The sequence below is a fragment of the Arachis hypogaea genome, chromosome 15, assembly GCF_003086295.3.
Source record: "Arachis hypogaea cultivar Tifrunner chromosome 15, arahy.Tifrunner.gnm2.J5K5, whole genome shotgun sequence".
Classification (NCBI taxonomy): Eukaryota; Viridiplantae; Streptophyta; class Magnoliopsida; order Fabales; family Fabaceae; genus Arachis; species Arachis hypogaea.
The window spans coordinates 40,457,802-40,477,388 of record NC_092050.1 but is presented as its reverse complement, the minus strand read 5'-3'; positions in this window follow the sequence as shown (position 1 = coordinate 40,477,388).

The following is a 19,587-nucleotide window of genomic DNA, read 5'->3' as shown; positions in this document are numbered from 1 at the left end:
GTACGCGTGACATGCGCCACGTGTAAAAAATGCAAAAGACGCTGGGGGTGATTTTGGGCTGAGTTTGGACCTAGTTTTTGGCCGAGAAATACAGACTAGAGCCAGGGGACAAGTAGAGACTCAACACACATTCTCATTCGCATAGTTTTTAGTTTTTAGTTTTAATCTTGGAGAGAAGATACGACTTCCTCTAGGTTTCCTTACATTCATAGATTTCTAATTTTATGCTTTTGATATTGAGAAGAGTCACTACCTCCGTTGAAGTTTCCATTATTCTAGTTTGTTTCCTTATTCCTTTATTCTTTTAATCGCCCATTAACCCTATTCAGATACGTATGTTTATGATTTTGGAATTTATTAATGCAAAGAACTATTTTTACCTTTAATTGATTTTCAGTTATTATTTTATTTAGTTCATCATGTCTTCTTTTCTTCTCCTTTTATCGTTTATGAAGATTGTTTTCATGTCAATGGAGTAGACTCCCAACTTGACTTGGGGGTTGATTAAAAGGAGACCCTTGAGTTGGAATACTCAAGTGTTGATTTTGATTGGAAGTTGTTGGCTAGCTCTCTAGTCTCTGACTCTAATCCTTCCTTAGGAGAGGATTAGGACTTGGGATTCAGAGTTGGTTAGTTAGTTACTCAACTTTCCTTTATTCAGTAAAGGATAACTAAGTAGAACAACAACTTATTATTATTATACTCGGGAAAAACCAATAAAGATAGAAATTCCAATTAATCTTCTCCCAGCCAAGGCTTTTCCTTTTAATTATATAAATTCTCTCATTATTTTTCACTACCTTAATTTTTAATTATTTATTTTCCTGTTCTCCAACTCTTAAATTTTCTCGGAAAATTCCTGACTAATAAAATAGCACTCTTTTGTCAACTCGTTGGGAGACGACTTGGGATTTCTACTCCCAGTATTTTTATTCTTAATTTGTGACAACCCTTTTAAATTGATAAGCAGAATTTTTGTCGGCTACGAACTGTACTTGTAACGCTGTTTTCTCTATAAATTCTTAATCGGCAATTTTCCGCCCGTTCAATTTTTGGCGCTGTTGCCGGGGAATTGCAAACGTGTGCCTTATTATTGGTTATTGTGAATATTGTGAATAATTTTGCTTTTTCGTTTCTTTGTTAGTTGTTTCTAGTTTTAGGAGTTTATTCTCATTATTTTCTTATTAGTTTTTGTTTTTATTTTCTCTTGATACTATGAATTCTCATCCCTTTGGCTACGAGTTTAGTTCAAATTATGTTGTAGGGAATGGAAGCTATAATGAGAACATGCATCAAGGTTGGGACAATCAAAGATGGGAGGAGCCATAACGATTTAATCAACCCTCTTGACAACAACCCCCTCCAATGCACTATGAGCAATAACCATTCTATGATGCATACCAAGACAATGGTTATGGTGGACCTTTTCGTGACAACCAACCTCCACCAAATTACTATGGTCAAGAGACATTCCAGGGTACGTACCAAGACGATGGATATGGTGGACCCCCTTGTAGTTACCAACAAGCCCCACCATATGCTTATGAACCACCTCCTGAACATAACTCTGAACCGTCATACTCACAACCCCTTTCCACCATTCGCCTCCACATGACCCCAATCCATACCCACCTAACCAACCACCATATGAACCATACCCAAAACCACCACCTCAATATACACCATCTCCATACCCTTATCAAGAAGAACCACCTCCATATTATAAGCCCTTTCTCCCAACAGATGAACCCTCCTATCTACCCTAAGCTCCCATAGATGATACCTTTAGTGTTATTCGTCAAGGGAAATAGGAGCTTCAAACACACTCATCTCTACTTTCTCCGGTCTCACTTCTACTCTCAAAGCTCTTATATCTCGTGTGGATCCATCCTTTACACCCAATACTCAACCTTCAAACTCTGGTGCACTTACTTTTCACCCATATCCATCAATCCAAGAGCAACATGATCCCAATTACGCTATTGACATGGAACAAGAGAGAAAGGATCGTCTTAGGGAAGTAATGGATCGGCTTCACGCATACCTACTTCAAGAGAAGCAAGAGGAGGCCCAAAAAGTGGAGGTGGGAGAGACCCTTGAAGATGAAGGAGTAGTTGAAGAATTAGGGGGAATTCAAGAAAGTTGTCAAGAGGTGGAAGTTATCAAGAAGGAGTTAGATTTTGTACTAAAGCAAGTGGAGAAAGCCAAAATTATCGAAGAAGAGGAAGTGGTTGAAGATCTAGGAGATGCAAAACCTCCATGGGAATCTCAAGTTATAGAGCCTCCTTCCAAGACGTTTGAGTTTGATGTTGAGGAGGGTGTACAACCTCCAAGGCATATCATGGTTGAAGACTTTGAGGAGGTTGATCATGAGATGGGCTCAATAATTAATGAGTTTTTACCTATAATTGAACACTCTCCCATTGAACTAGAGAAAGAGGTTAATGTTGCAGAAGCTTGTCAAGAGTTAGAGATCATCAAAGAGGAGCCCAAGAGAGTGAAGCATACATTGGTAAGGCCGCCACTAGAGATACCTTCCCCCAAGCCATTACCATCCAACACAACATTCAAGTGGGTAAAATTCTTATCCTTAAACTGTACCTTCCCACTTGAATATGGTCTGCTTGAAATGGATGGACAACTTAGAGCTATCTGCAGTTTTAAGAGTAAAAGGGAGATGGTTAGCGGTTGGCAACACCATCCTAGGTTCGTTATGGTTGGAAGCTCGAGGCCTAATTATAAGGGTTGGTATAATTCTCAATTGATTGGGTCTAGGAGGATGTTTGGGTGCTTAAATGAGAATTCCAAGGCTAAACCACCCGGTTGGGACAATGGTGATCCACTTCAAGACGGGTATAGAAACAAGATTTGGGATCTGGGAATACATGAGGATCAATTTTGGGAGCTCAGAGCTTGTGAAGAACTCCATCAAAGCTTGGGAAATTTACTTGGTATTGATAGAGCTTATTGGAAATTCAAGCATTGGTGGAAGTTTCAGGATGAGTTCAAGCACAAACCACCATGACAAGGAGCTCACCAAATGTCCAACTTAAGGACTTTAACTAAAAGTGCTAGGTGGGAGACAACCCACCATGGTATGATCTTTCATTTTTATTCTTAGTTTTATTTTATTTTATTTTTATCAGTGTTCATTCATAATTTCTACATCACCTACATTCTGCATAAAAAAAAGTTGCACTCAACACGTAAGCGTCGATGACGCGTACGCATCATGTGTCAGTGTATTGAGAAAATGGACAGAGATTTGTGCTGGAACGACACGGGAGGGGTGCCTGGCACACAAGCCAACCCGCGCGTATGCGTGATGCACGCGTACGCGTCCCCTGCGTTTTTGCCAATCCACGCATAAGCGTCCCTGACGCGTATGCGTGGGATTGCCAATCGGCGTGAAAGAGTGCTTGAACAAGAGTTGTGATGCCATGGTGCTGGAGCCACGCGAGCAGTCACGCGCACGCGTGACTGACGCTCACGCGTCAGTGTTCATTTATGGCAACCTAGGCGTACGCGTGGGCGACGCGTACGCGTCGCTAGCTAATACAGTTTTCATGCGCATGCGTGACTTGCGCGCGCACATTGCTTCTGTTTCTTGTTCTCTTATCTTTTCTCCTTCTTTCTTCCTCTTTTTTTACTTGCTTCTTCTTCTTCATTTCTTTACATTCTCATCCATATTCTCTTTCCATTTCTTTTACTTATTGCATTTGCATACTTTCCTTCATTGCATTTTAACTTTGTTCATCTTTTAATTTTCTTTTCTAATTTTATTATTTTATCATTGGTGTTAATTGTTCTTATTCAACTGTTGCATCTTTTCTTGCATTATTTTGGTGCTTCGTGACTTGTTTTATATTGTTGGGTGATATTATTTATCTGTCAATGCGAGTCTTTTAGGATACCTGTATTCCTTTTTCATTGACATGAATTTATATCGTCTCTCATTATCTACTATCTCTTCCCCATTATCGCAATTTTTGTACTATTGATATGCCGTTTGCTTCTATTATTTTCTCACGTACATGTTGTAGTTACCATGTAGTTGAGACCCTCATTATTTGGCATTCACCCGCCCATACTTTAATTGTTTTTTTATCTTTATTTCTGGGTTACTTTTATTCTCTTTCTTCGTCCTTTAGAATGACCACCGAGAAGAGAAAAGAGAAGCTTCTCAATGGGGGCGACAGACAAGTCAATCTGCACAATTTTTGGAGAAAAGCATCAGTGGTAGCCACCCGTCCACTTGCACATCTCAGCATGCACCGAAGATGGTGCAATCTTTAAGTGTGGGGAGGTCGATACCAACTTTCGTGAGTTAGTTATTTCTTACTTCAACACCAATGTTTAATTTTTCTTGTAAATTAGTTGTTGCATTTGCATGTTTGATTGCATGTTTGTTTGTTTTTGTGCATTTAGCTACTACTTGGTTGAAGTAACATTTTCTTTCTCTATGAAACTTTTTATAGTATTTCACTAATTTAAATTAAAACTTTTTGTTAAACCTTGCTCGAAGAATTTTATTTTGGAACATGGTTTAGAGCTCGAACATACAAAACCAGTGAGATTTTGAGCCTATTTGATTAGTTGTATTTTACCAATTAATATTTTATTTTTGGTGTATGTTTTTCTCTCTAAAATTGTGATCTTTGTCTTTCTTAATTCTATATTTCCATTATTTGATGTATGCATGCACTTATATGATTGAGGCCTTGTTTCACTGAGCTTACATACCCATATGGCCTTAACCTTTTCATTATCCTTTGTAAACCAATGTTGAGCCTACTTATCCTAATTGTTCTTTACTCTAGCACATCATTAACTCTAAGCGTAAAACAATAATGTCTTTAATTTGAATCCTTGGTTAGCTTAGACTAGTGAGAGTGTTCATGATTTAAGTGTGGGGAAGTTGGGTTTGGAAACATTTGGTTTTAAGAATTGGGTGTTGTATATCTTTATGAAAATGTGAAAGAAATGTTTAGGAAATGTTCATGCATTTAATAATTTAACCATATGCATTAAAAAAATAAAAATAATAATAAAATAAAATCAAAAAGAAAAAAAAGAGGAGAAAAAGAAAAGAAAAAGAGCAAATAATAAAAGGGGACAAAATGCCCCAAAGTAAATTGTGATAGCAATGCATATGTATTGTACTAAAAATCAGATGCATGAATATGTGATAAACATAGTAAATGGGTAGTTAGATTTTGTATTGTGATTACATGGATTGTCTTAAGTTAGGTGGAAAATATAAGTTAATTAAGGATTCAGATTTTAGTCCACTTGGCCAAATACAATCCTACTTTGATCCTGACCCCATTACAATCCTTAAAAGACCTCTTGATATGTGTATTTGTGCATTAATTTTTTGTTGATTGGTAGAAGAAGAGCACGTCTTAGAAAGCAAGGTTAGTAGAGATTGAGAGAATCGAACCTTAAACACTTGAGTAATTGGAGTGTATACACTTCCGGTGAGGGTTCGCTGCTCGATTCTTTGTTCCCGACCTTCATGAGCTATTTTCTTCTGCAAGTTTACTTGTACTTTATTTTGTGATTTGAATTAGTGAAATCTAATTTATGTTTGTCTTGGAGAATTTTTTTACTTTTAACTAAGTAGGTAAAAGCATTTTTGCATGTAGTTGCATTTATATAGATAGGTTGCATTTCATAATTTCTACCATTCCTCTTTCCTGCTTTGTAGCTTCTCCTTAGCTTAGCATGAGGACATGCTAATGTTTAAGTGTGGGGAGATTTGATGCACCACTATTTCCTGGTACATTTTGTACTTAATTGAGTGGATTTTATCCACTAAACTCACACTTATTCATAATTCACATGTTTTACATTTTCCTTCCTAATTCTGTGCTATGATTGAAAACAAGCTTCTTTGGCCTTAAATTACTAATTTTAATTCTCTCTTATTACCATTTGATGTCGTGATATGTGTGTTAAGTGTTTTCAGGGTTTATAGGGCAGGAATGGCTTAGAGGATGGAAAAGAAGCATGCAAAAGTGGAAGAAATACAAGAAATTGAAGGAGTTTGTTGAGCTGTCAAGCCTGACCTCTTCATACTAAATCGATCATAACTTGATCTATAGAGGTCCAAATGAGGCGGTTCCAGTTGTGTTGGAAAGCTAACATCTGGGGCTTCGAAATGATATATAATATGTCATAGTTGGCATGCTGTTAGGCAACACGCACGCGTGGATCACACGTACGCATGACCTTGCGAAAGTTCAATCGACGCGTACGCGTGATAGAGCCACGTGCTGGACGTATCAGAAATTGCTGGGGCGATTTCTGGGCTCTTTTTTGGCCCAAGTCCAAATCCGAGAATACAGAATAGAAGCTGCAGAATGGGGGAATCATTCAATATTCATTCATACAACACTTTTAGTCACATAATTTTAGGTTTTAGATGTAGTTTCTAGAGAGAGGCTCTCTCCTCTCTCTAGATTTTAGGATTTCTCTTTGTTAGGTTTATTTCTTCTCAATTCCAAGTTCAATGTTCCTTTAATTTAGTTCCTCTTCTACTTTTATTTGTTCTAGCATTCTAATTTATTTATTTCCCCAATTTGGTTTATGAACTCCATGTTAGATTTGATTTTCTATTTAATGCAATTTGAAGTATTTCATGTTTATTGCTTTTTTCTATAATTGTTATCATTGATGCTTGCAATTGGTTGTTTGGATTTAATATTCCTTTCTAGTTTTCTATGTTTTTATGTTGTGCCTACCAAGTGTTTGATAAAATGCTTGGTTGGGTTTAAGAGTAGATTTTCCTCCTTTTGGCTTTGGTTGAGTAATTAGAGACTCTTGAATTATCAAACTCCTTTGTTGATTGATAATTGAGAGTTGCTAGTCGATTTGAATCCCTCTAAAGCTAGTCTTCCCTTAGGAGTTGACTAGGACTTGAGGAATCAAATTGATTCATCCACTTGACTTTCCTTCATAGTTAGAAGTTAACTAAGTAGGAGCAATAGACAATTGATGTCATAATTGATAAGGATAACTAGGATAGGACTTCTAATTTTCATACCTTGCTAAGAGCTTTTCTAGTTATCAATTTAATTTCTTGCAATTTAATTTTCTTGTTCCTTATTCAAAACTCCAAAAAGATACTTTTCCATAACCAATAATAACTACACCTCCCTGCAATTTCTTGAAAGACGACCCGAGGTTTAAATACTTCGGTTTAATTTTATTGGGTTTGCTTTAGTGACAAACAAATTTTTGTAAGAAAGGATTCTTTGTTGGTTTAGAAACTATACTAGCAACGAGAATTTATTGTGAATTCTTTACTGGCAAAAATCCATTCATCAAATTACTGGCAGCTTTTAGTGCCCTGATGATGCATGTGCTATTGAGGTACACATTACACTTTCGGGCAAACCAATCATACACCTCTTGATGCTTCATAGTTGTGTGCTTTCTAAGCTTGGGTACTAGCTTGCTAAGTGTCCAGGTTTGGGTGGCAGCTCTATTTTTCCTCTTTCTAGGGCAGGTGTGATTATCAACTAGCATTTTAATTTGCCAAGACAAGTCTTTACTGTTACATGCACAATAAACCACCCATGGACAATCGTCTGACTTACATAAATAAAATAATTATGCCCCACTGGATAGTGTAATCCCTAGTGGCTTGTATAAATTCAGCTTTTGATTTGAATGTCATACTAACCTCAAGCTTCAGGTTTCCAAATTTGGTTTTTTCATTATATTGGGGATAAACACTTGGTGTCTCCTCATCAGAATCTAACTCCTTGCCAGAATCCTCTGAATGCCATGAGTCAGCATCTGAGAAACTTCCAAGATCATCATCATCTTCGTCTACATTTACCAAATCATAACATGGAAGACATTAAAATTTGGCCAAATGAAATATTAAAACAGTAGCACAACTAAAACCCCCTGAACTTACCAGATTCAGTGCTTTCTTCATCTTCGAAACCCTCATAGCTTGAGTTATCAGTGTCAATTTCTTTATCCCCTAGTCTAGACTTAGGAGGCCTATGCTTCTCCTTGGCCTCAGCTTTCTTTTACTTTCTTAGTGAACCTTTTCCACTGTCACTATCATTGTCATTGCTGTATAAATTGTCTCCTAAAACTTTTGGAGGCTTGTACAACTCACCTTCAGTACTCTCATATGAGTCTCAGAATCTTCTTCCTGGATGGGACCTTCTCTTACACATCTTCTAGATCTTGTGACTCTGCATGCACTGGTATTTCATTTCTTGTTATTACTTTCTGGGTTCTTGGCTGGTTGACAGGATGTTTTGGAATGAGGTGGAGCTGTCTTCCCCTGAATGTTGGTTTTGGTCTGTTGAGGGTGGAGTTTTGTTGACTGCAAGTGAGTCTTTATGGGCTGAGAGATAATCTTTGAGGCCTGATGTGTTGGTTTGGTGGGATGAGAGTAAGGCTTATTGTGCTTACCGGGCTGCGAAGTTGGCTTAGTGGGCTGAGAATTAGGCTTACTGGGCTGAGATTTGGGCTTACTGGGCTGTGAGGCTGCCTTAGTGGGCTGAGAAGTTGGTTTCTTGGGCTGAAGGTGCTTCACTGTGGGAGTCTTCACAGGTTGGGAGTGGTGCATCTTGGCTTGGAAACTGAACTTCTTCTTCTTACTACTTCCTGCTTCCAGAAGAGCTACACCTTCCCCTATGTTGTCCACTACACAGGGCTGTGAGATGCAGTCCTCAAAGTATAGGTTGATCAAATGTTGGTTCCTCCTACAATCCTTGCACATTACAATCAAGTTAGCATCTGTCACCAACTTCTTCAACCCAGATGCAATCGGAACTCCAGGAACTTTCCACCAATAGTTTCCAGCCTAAATGTATCCCAACTCCTTATAGTAACCCCTTACAAAAAACACATCAAGTGTGTCTCCCTCAACACCCATCAATACCTCTGTATTATCATGTTCATAAACCATGTCTCCATCCTCACCCGTCTTAAACAACCCACCATAGTGAAAAATAAACGTCATGGGTGGACCCTCCATCTACAATAACAAACACGAAAACATCATAAACAAACATTACCAGCAACAGCTACTCTCTATGTATCACCACCTACTAGACCTAGTTGGTACCAATCAACCATTAACCCAAAAAAAAAACATACAGCAGAACCATCACTAAATTCAAACATCCCTGACTACCATCATAGAGTCATACAAAGTAACAGAATCTCATACACGAAAATGCTAAAAGAATACTAATACACCCTTCGTCACCCCAAACCCTACCTTAAATTAGACGAACATTAACACCACCACAGTAACAATACACCACATCACAGAATAAGTCAGAAATCATGAAAAAAGTTCAATCCTTACCTCTCAACGTCTCAATGCCTTCTTTTACTAGCAATGCTGCTCCAGTATAACATCAACTCTACATTCAACGGCCAAAGCTTTTCCACTGTAATCGTCCAACAGCACTAATAATCCTTGTCGGGGTGGTGCAGAGCTTCGGTCAAACGCTTAGGGCATACCTTGTGGGAGACGACACGTTTTGGAGCAAAAGACAGAGCGATGGTTGATATGAGACAAGGGTAACGCATCGCAACATTTGAATCCGTCTTCAGAAGACAAAACAGCGACGTTTCAACGCTAGTAGCGCATTCAACCAAAACGATGTCGTTCTGATTCTCTGCCACCTTCGCAGTTAACGGGCCACGTATGTGGCCGTTTGCCATCTCAGCTACGGAGATGAAGGAAGGATGAACGTGATCAACTGAGGTATCTTTCAAGGACGTTTTTGATTAATTTTGACTTTCGGAGATGAAAATGGAGATCGAGGACACTTTCAAGGACGAAATTGACTATTAACTCCCGTAAATATTATTACTTGCATTATCTACTATATATATATATATATATTATATAATGGAAATGACATGCAGATGTTCTTTAGCGAATGTAAATTTTAAATTAAAGGTCTTATTAACAAATGTCTTCGTAGATATCAAAAATAGAAAACTTTGATAGAAAACGGAAATTTTTAATTTTTAATGCATGAATTATATATCGAAAGGGTCAAAACTTTTTATTTTATTCTTTTTAAACAATACTTTTAAGATAATTTTAACCCCTATATAAGTAAAAGCTATCCGACCCTTATTCTATATCAAAATATTACAATCCATATTCATTTTGGGCCAATTGAAATTTTAAGTTAGCTGTATCATTCATCATAACCAAGTTTGTTTTGCTAACTTGTAGAAACTACAACCTTAGTATCTGTTACGATGGGTAACCGGAGATTATTGGGCTGGACTCGCTGGGTTGGCCCAATCGTCTATGGAAGGAAGCCTTTGAGCGGATTCGCGTCTTTAGGGCCTCCGTCCGACTTGTGAATACGAGTGAATGGGGGTGGTACCTGCAAAGACACTCCAATGCCTAAGTCAGCAAGGGCGTGAGCAGGTCTAGAGAGTATTGGGACTTAGAGATACCTGAGGAGTGTCAGTGTATTTATAGCGGTGAGCCAATAACCACCGTTGAAGTAGTTTCACCTTTTAAGGTGGATAATCATCCCTTTATCTTAAGGAAGTTGGGATATGGCTCCTAGAAGTGGGTTGAGAGATCTTAGGGGCGGTTACTCATTTGAGTGAGTGCTTATCTGCCAGCTAATCTTCGTCCCCAACTTCTTTAGAGCAAGTCGTAGTGAGAACCGACTTCTTTAGGGGAAGGTCGGTGTGGGGTGAGGCTCAATCCTTTAGACTGGGTCGTTTCGTTTGGACCTGGGCCTTAGTGTTGGGCCAGGGTATGAACAGTGCCCCTACTCGAGCCCAATTTCTTTTAAGGATTGGGGTCGAGTATTTAACTCAGGGTTGTAGCCGACCTGATGTGGAACCGACGTGATGTTTTAGAACCGACGTGTTTTAAAAATTCTCAACAGTCGCGTCTAATCAAACGTCGCGTCCGTTAGGGATTTGTGTATTCATACGCGGGGTCAGTTACATTGGAAACGGTGCCTATCTTTAAATGACGGCTTCCGCTTTTACCATTATGCCCCCAACGTCTTTATAAATACTTTTCCCTCTCTTTCCTTGTTTCGTTTCTGAAAATTTTCACTTCTTCTCCTCTGCTTGTAAGTAGCTTTTGTTCGAAGGAATTCATCTTTCTCTGCCCCTATCATTTTCCAAGCAAAGGTTAGTTTTCTTCTACTCTCTTTTTACAAAATGCTTTTACTTGCATGTCTTTATTTTAGAGAGGAGGGTTGGTTTGTAGACTCCTGTTTGATTCCCAGGCCTCTTAGAGACCCTGTTTTTGATTTTTCCCTTTTTTTCTTTGTAGGTTTCACCAATCCTTTTTAGGAAAAGAAAATGTCTTCCATAGAAATTCTGGCTCAATGGGTGGATGTTACGGTTCTAGGGGAAGAACCTTTCGTTGACACTGACTTTATCATCAACCTTCGCACTCACCATAGGCTCTGTACCTCTGATGAGGATGAGCCAAAGTATGAATTGCTTGCCCCGGGTCCGAAAAACCGGGTCTGTTTCGGGAGGGCTTCTGAGGCAGCCCCTCATTTCTTCTATATGTATGATAGCATGATCACCCGCTTGGGCGTTTTTCTCCCTTTTTCTGATTTCAAAATCGCTGTTTTATGTCACTGCCGTGTTGCTCCTACCCAACTTCACGCCAATTCCTGGGGTTTTCTAAAAATTTACCAGTTTATCAGCCATGCCTTAGACTTTGCGACTTCTTTGAGGATTTTCTTTTTCCTTTTCCACATGACCAAGCCCTTTAGTGGGCAAAACAACAAGCAGCAGTGGGTGTCTTTCCGAGCTATACAAGGTCGGAGAGTCTTCACCCTTTTTGATGAATCCTTTCATGACTTCAAAAATTACTTTTTTAAAGTTCAAGCCGTAGAGGGTCACCACCCCTTTTTCCTGGATGAGAATCATTCCCCTCGCTTCCCTTTGTATTGGTTGGAGGCCTCCCCCTGTGAAAAATATGGTTTGGAGGATTTGGATGAGGTAGAGGCGGCCATTGTGGGGTTCTTCCGAGAAGTATGGGGGAAGGCCCCTTATCTGGATACCAAAAAATTTCTCCAGGGGTCACCGACCTTCGTCCAGACACAATTAGGTAGCTTTTTGTGTGTGTATATTTCTGATTTGCTTCTTCCGACTTGTTTTGCTGACTTTTAGTACCTAATTGCTTTTTACAGAGATGGCCAAGAAGAATTTCAGGGAGTCCTTCCAGAGAGTTCAGGAAGCCAGAGCAAGATCCCGCGCCAGGGTTGGTGGCGCCAGGGTAACTAACGCTCCTCTTCCTTCTCCTCCCCCCTTCCTCACAATTTGGGGACCCCGAACCGACCTATTGTCATTTCTTCTTCAACCTCTTCTCAGCCGTCCCCTCCTCCCCGATCCTCCCCTGAGCCGGAAAAGAAGAAGCGCAAGACCTTGGAGTCTAGCTCTTCTTTTGAAGGTGAGGTCAAGGTGGATGCACCTCAGTTCGTCCGAAAGTACATCTATCCTCATACCCATGTAGGTCTGGATGATTTTTCAATTCGGAACTACCTTACTATTTTGGCTTAGGAGAGTGTCAGGGCGGCGGCGGTATGTACGAAGTTCCTTGATGTTTTTGAGAAGACTCCTCTTAACTCTCTGGGTTCATCCTCGAGGGTTGAAGAGTTGGAGGGGAGGCTTCTCATATATCAGGAGCATGAGAGGGCGCTGAAGGAGGAGGTCACCAAATTGAAGGAGGAAAGGGATGGCCTTTAGGAGAGTGAGTGGAAGTTGCAGGCTCGGTGCAACATGGAGGAGGGCCTGAGGTTGAAGGCGCAGGAGAGTTATTGATGAGCGGATAATTTATACGCTTTTTGGCATTGTTTTTAGTATATTTTTAGTAGGATCTAGTTACTTTTAGGGATGTTTTCATTAGTTTTTATGTTAAATTCACATTTCTGGACTTTACTATGAGTTTGTGTATTTTTCTGTGATTTCAGGTATTTTCTGGCTGAAATTGAGGGACTTGAGCAGAAATCAGATTCAGAGGTTGAAGAAGGACTGCTGATGCTGTTGGATTCTGACCTCCCTGCACTCAAAGTGGATTTTCTGGAGCTACAGAACTCGAAATGGCGCACTTCTAATTGCGTTGGAAAGTAGACATCCAGGGCTTTCCAGAAATATATAATAGTCCATACTTTGGCCAAGAATTGACGACGTAAACTGGCGTTCAACGCCAGCCTTCTGCCCAAATCTGGCATCCAGCGCCAGAAAAGGATCCAAAACCAGAGTTGAACGCCCAAACTGGCACAGAAACTGGCGTTCAACTCCACAAATGGCCTCTGCACGTGGAACACTTAAGCTCAGCCCAAACACACACCAAGTGGGCCCAGGAAGTGGATTTATGCATCAATTACTTACTCATGTAAACCCTAGTAGCTAGTTTATTATAAATAGGACCTTTTACTAGTGTATTAGGCGTCTTTTTGACCATCTTTGGACGCCTGGTTCTTAGATCAGAGGGGCTGGCCATCTCGGCCATGCCTGGACCTTCACTTATGTATTTTCAAACGGTAGAGTTTCTACACTCCATAGATTAAGGTGTGGAGCTCTGCTGTTCCTCAAAGATTAATGCAAAGTACTTCTGTTTTCTATTCAATTCATCTTATTTCGCTTCTAAGATATCCATTCGCACCCAAGAACGTGATGAAGGTGATGATTATGTGTGACGCTCATCATCCTTCTCCCTTATGAACGCGTGCCCGACAAACACTTCTGTTCTACATGAATTAAGCTAGAATGAATATCTCTTAGATCTCCTAACCAGAATCTTCGTGGCGTAAGCTAGAATGATGGCGGCATTCAAGAGAATCCGGAAAGTCTAAACCTTTTCTGTGGTATTCCGAGTAGGATTCAATGATTGAATGACTGTGACGAGCTCCTAACTCGCGATTGCAGGGCGTTAGTGACAGACGCAAAAGGATAGTAAATCCTATTCCAGCATGATCGAGAACCGACAGATGAATAGCCGTGCCGTGACAGGGTGCGTGAGCATATTATTCACTGAGAGGATAAGATGAAGCCATTGACAAGGGTGATGCCTCCAGACGATTAGTCGTGCCGTGACAGGGCATTGGATCATTTTCCCTAGAGATGACCGAAAGTAGCCATTGACAGTGGTGATGTATCACATAAAGCCAGCCATGAAAAGGAGTAAGACTGACTGGATGAAGATAGCAGGAAAGCAGAGGTTCAAAGGAACGAAAGCATCTCCATTCGCTTATCTGAAATTCCTATCAATGAATTACATAAGTGTCTTTATCCCTATTTTATTAATTAATATTCGAAAACACCATTATCACTTTATATCTGCCTGACTGAGATTTACAAGGTGACAATAGCTTGCTTCATACCAACAATCTCCGTGGGATTCGACCCTTACTCACGTAAGGTATTACTTGGACGACCCAGTGCACTTGCTGGTTAGTTGTATCGAAGTTGTGACAATTATGAATTAAGATCAAAGCACCAAGCTTTGGAGCCATTACCAGGGATTGTTCGAGCCTGGACATCACAATTTCGTGCACCAGTTATGCGAGCTTGTTTGAGGACCTCGTGGTGGTAAAGAAAGATTTGCTGAAAGCTCGGAGTGACTATACCGAGTTGGAGGACTCTATTGCTGACGGGGCCGAGGAAGCATGAAGGATCTTTAAGGAACAAGTCGGAGTTCTTGCCCCCGACTTGGATCTCTCCCCTTTGGATCCTGACAAGGTCGTTATTGATGGGGCCAGAGTCTCTCCTCCCTCTCCCCAGTATGTCACCGAGTCAGATTTGAAGACTCGGGGACAGAGGATAGTGGAGTCTCCTCCCCGACCTAAGGATGCTCCGAGTTCCTCAAAGGCTCCGGTAACCTCCGTACCTACTCCTATGGACACTTCCCTCCCCGGTCCTGATGGCGCTCTTCCTGACTCTGGTGGTGCTCCGACTACTTCTCTTGGCTCTAGTGGCAATGAACTTTGAAAAAATTGATTGTGGCTATATAGGGGCCCGGCCTGTGGGTCCCCTCTTTTTTAAACTTATTTGTTTTTATGTGGTGGTGGTCAGCTGACATTTCTTGTCCTTTTAAGGCCGTAAACAAAATATTGTAGAAATACCCTTTTTTGGATAAGGGTTTAGGTTGACAAAAAATACTCCTTTTTTGGATAAGAGTTTAAGTTACCTTTCTTTGTCCTTTTGCATGCTTTTCTGGTTTTAGGTTTTTTTTGAAAAACCCTTTTGATCCTTATTTTAAAAACCTTTTTTCTTGGCTTGACTGTCCTTTCTTTTAATTTTCTTTCCTTCAAGAACTTAGGACAGTCTTTGGCTTTGGCACTTTTAATAGGTTTTTCGATCTCTTTTTGATATTCCTTATACTCAATTTTTTATTTTATTGAGTTCTTGGTTATTTTTGTGATGCGTTTTCTTTGTTTCTCGGTTTTCATTTCGACTTATGAGTCGGAATGTTTCCGAGTTTCGCACGATCAACTTTTATAACCTCTTTACACCGACTTGTACCTCATCGTTTTATCCTGACGACCATCTAGGTCGGTCATGGGATTTTCACGTTTTGTCGAGCTTAAGTTGGCGTGTTTCGTAGAAAGAAAAAACGAAAAGGAACTTATGAGAGATAAAGGATCTTTTATTTATTTGCGAAGGTACTTTTACTGCTACTAAGGATTTTTCACTATCTATGGCCCCTTAGTCTCTACTATGATGCCTCGTTAAAAATCCCCCTTCAGAAAAAACCCTCTTTTGGGAAAAAATCATGAACTTGGGAAAAGAGTACATCAGGGAGTAGAGTTCGCTTTTAACTATAGTACCTTTTCATGTTACAAGCATGCCACGACCTAGGTAACTCGGCTCCGCTCAGGTTGGTCACTTTGTAGTAGCCTTTTCCTAAGATTTCACTAATCTTGTATGGTCCCTTCCAATTGGCAGCAAGCTTTCCTTCCCCAGACTTGTTGACTCCAATGTCGTTTCTGATTAAGACCAAGTCGTCTGGGGCAAAACTCCTTCGAATGACTTTTTTGTTGTATCTCGTAGTCATCCTTTGTTTCAACGCTGCTTCTCTTATTTGGGCTTGCTCTCGGACTTCGGGGAGCAATTCAAGCTCCTCTTTGTGCCCCTGTACATTTCCGACCTCATTATGGAGGATCACCCTTGGGCTTTGTTCGCTGATTTCTACTAGTATCATGGCTTCTACGCCATAGACAAGTCAGAAGGGTGTTTCTCCTGTGGCAGATTGTGGCGTCGTCCGGTAGGCCCATCGCACTTGCGGGAGCTCATCAGCCCAAGCTCCTTTTGCATCTTGTAGTCTTTTCTTTAGTCCCGCCAGTATGATTTTGTTAGCTGCCTCCACTTGTCCATTTGCTTGTGGATGTTCCACCGAGGTGAACTGGTGTTTTATTTTCATACTGGCTACTAGGCTTCTGAAGGTAGAGTCGGTGAACTGGGTTCCATTATCTGTGGTAATGGAATGAGGTATCCCATACCTTGTGATGATATTTTTGTAGAGGAACCTCCGACTTCTCTGGGCAGTGATAGTGGCCAATGGTTCTGCTTCTATCCACTTTGTGAAGTAGTCTATTCCCACAATTAAGTATTTGACTTGTCCTGGGGCCTGGGAAAAAGGTCCTAACAGATCCATCCCCCATTTTGCAAAGGGCCATGGAGAAGTTATACTAATTAGCTCCTCGGGAGGAGCCACGTGGAAATTTGCGTGCATCTGGCATGGTTGGCACTTTTTCACAAATTCTATGGCATCCTTCTACAAAGTCGGCCAATAGAATCCAGCTCAGATTACTTTTCTTGCTAGCGACATGGCTCCGAGGTGGTTTCTGCAGATCCCATTATGAACCTCTTCTAGTACTTCAGTTGTCCTTGAGGTCGGTACGCACTTTAGCAATGGTGTTGATATTCCTCTTTTATAGAGGGTATTTTTCACCAAAGTGTAGTATTGTGCTTCCCTCCGAATTTTCTTGGCCTCTTTTTCCTCTTTGGGGAGGATGTCGAATTTTAGGTATTCGACCAAGGGGTTCATCCACCCGAGATTTAACCCGATCACTTCAAGGACTTCCTGCTTGTCCTCTGTTTTCATCATAGAGGGTTCTTGGAGAGTTTCCTGGATCAAACTTCTATTATTCCCCCCTGGTTTAGTACTGGCTAACTTGGAGAGGGCATCTGCTCTGCTATTCAGGTCCCGAGTTATGTGTCTGATCTTGGTTTCTGCAAAGCGCCCGAGATGCTCCAGAATTTTTTCCAAGTATCTTTTCATATTCGGGTCTTTAGCCTGATACTCTCCATTTATTTGGGAGGTCACTACTTGGGAATCGCTAAATATCAGCACCTGGGTTGCACCGACCTCTTCTGCTAGCTTTAATCCTGCAATCAGGACTTCATATTCTGCCTGATTGTTGGAAGTTGGAAATTCAAATTTGAGGAAAACTTCTATCAGTGTTCCCCCTTCATTGGCTAGTATTATGCCTGCATCGCTTCCTGTTTTGTTTGAGGATCCATCTACGTATAGTTCCCATGTAGTCGGCTTTTCCTCTTGATCTCCTGCATATTCCGCTATAAAGTCGGTGAGGCATTGGACTTTTACCGCTGTCCGAGTTTCGTACTTTAAGTCGAACTCGGAGAGCTTTATCGCCCACTAAATCATTCTCCCTGCAACATCCGTCTTTTGGAGGATTTGCTTCATGGGTTGGTTCGTTCGGACTCTTATTGTGTGGGCTTGGAAGTAGGGCCATAACCTCCGCGAGGCTATTACTAAGGAGTACGCAAACTTCTCTAGTTTGTGGTACCTTAGTTTGGAACCCTATAGAACTTTGCTGGTGAAGTATACTAGATGCTGTCCAACCTCATCCTCTCGTATTAGGGCCGATGCGACAGCTTTGTCCGCTACAGACAAATATAGGACAAGCTCTTCCCCCATTAGAGGTCGGGTGAGGATTGGAGGTTGGCTCAAGAACTTTTTGAACTCTTGGAACGCTTCTTCGCATTCTGGAGTCCACTCGAACTGGCATCCTTTTCTCAGCAGAGAGAACAGTGGAAGGGACCTTAATGCTAACCCTACCAAGAACCTAGAAAGGGCTGCAAGTCGGCCATTTAGTTGTTGGACTTCTCTCAAGCAAGTCGGACTTTTCATTTCTAGGATAGCTTTGCACTTGTCAGGATTTGCCTCGATCCCTCTTTGGGTTAGCATAAATCTTAGGAATTTTCCAACCTCCACCGCGAAGGTGCATTTTGCAGGATTTAGTCTCATCCCATGCGCTCTTATGGTGTTGAAAACTTGCGTGAGGTCCGTAAATAGGTCGGCCTCTTCCCGGATTTTTACCAGCATGTCGTCTACGTAGACCTCCATTAAGTGCCCGAGGTGGGGAGCGAACACCTTGTTCATCAGCCTTTGGTACGTGGCCCCTGCATTTTTTAATTCAAAAGGCATGACCACGTAGCAATAATTTGCTCTAGGTGTGATGAACGATGTCTTTTCCCGGTCTGGCTTGTACATCAGAATCTGGTTATATCCCGAGTAGGCATCCATAAACGACAAGTATTGATACCCTGAGCTGGAGTCCACTAGAGTATCAATGCTTGGGAGCGGATATGGGTCCTTGGGACATGCCTTATTCAGGTCGGTGTAGTCGACGCACATCCTCCACTTGCCATTTTGTTTCTTGACTAGCACTACATTTGCTAGCTATGTTGGATACTTAACTTCTCTGATGAAGCCGGCCTCTAGGAGTGCTTGAAACTGCTTTTCCACTGCTTGAGCTCGTTCTGGGCCGAACTTACGCCTTCACTGCTGTACAGGTCGAGACCCTGGGTGGACAGAGAGCCTGTGGGACATGAGCTCGGGGTCTATCCCTGGCATGTCAGAAGCTTTCCAGGCGAAGAGGTCAAAATTTTCTTTTAGGAGCTTTGTCAACTTTTGTTTTAAGCTTTCTTCCAAGTTGGCTCCTATGTTGGTATTTTTTTCTTCCTCTTCACCGATCTGTATTTCTTCAGTTTTTCCTCCTGGTTGTGGGCGCAGCTCTTCTTTGGTTCTTGTGCCACCGAGCTCTATAGTGTGGACTTCCTTGCCTTTTCCTCTCAGGTTCAGGCTTTCATTGTAGCATTTTCTTGCCAGCTTCTGATCTCCTCACACCGTTGCTATCCCCGCAAATGTCGGAAATTTCATGCAAAGGTGAGTGATAGACACCACCGCTTCGAGTCGATTTAGGGTAGCTCTCCCAATCAAGGCATTATATACTGACCCCACATCGAGGACTATGAAGTCTATGCTCAGAGTTTTGGACTTTTTCCGCTTTCCAAAGGTCGTGTGGAGGGGTAGAAATCCCAGTAGTTTTATTGGCGTGTCGCCTAATCCATATAAGGTGTCGGGGTAGGCTCTTAACTCCTTTTCATCCAGCCCTAGCTTGTCGAACGCGGGCTTGAAAAGGATATCTGCCGAACTCCCTTGGTCTACTAGAGTTCTGTGGAGGTGGGCGTTGGCTAGGATCATGGTTATCACCACTGGGTCATCATGTCCAGGGATTATTCCTTGCCCATCCTCCTTTGTGAATGAGATTGTGAGGAGGTCGGGTG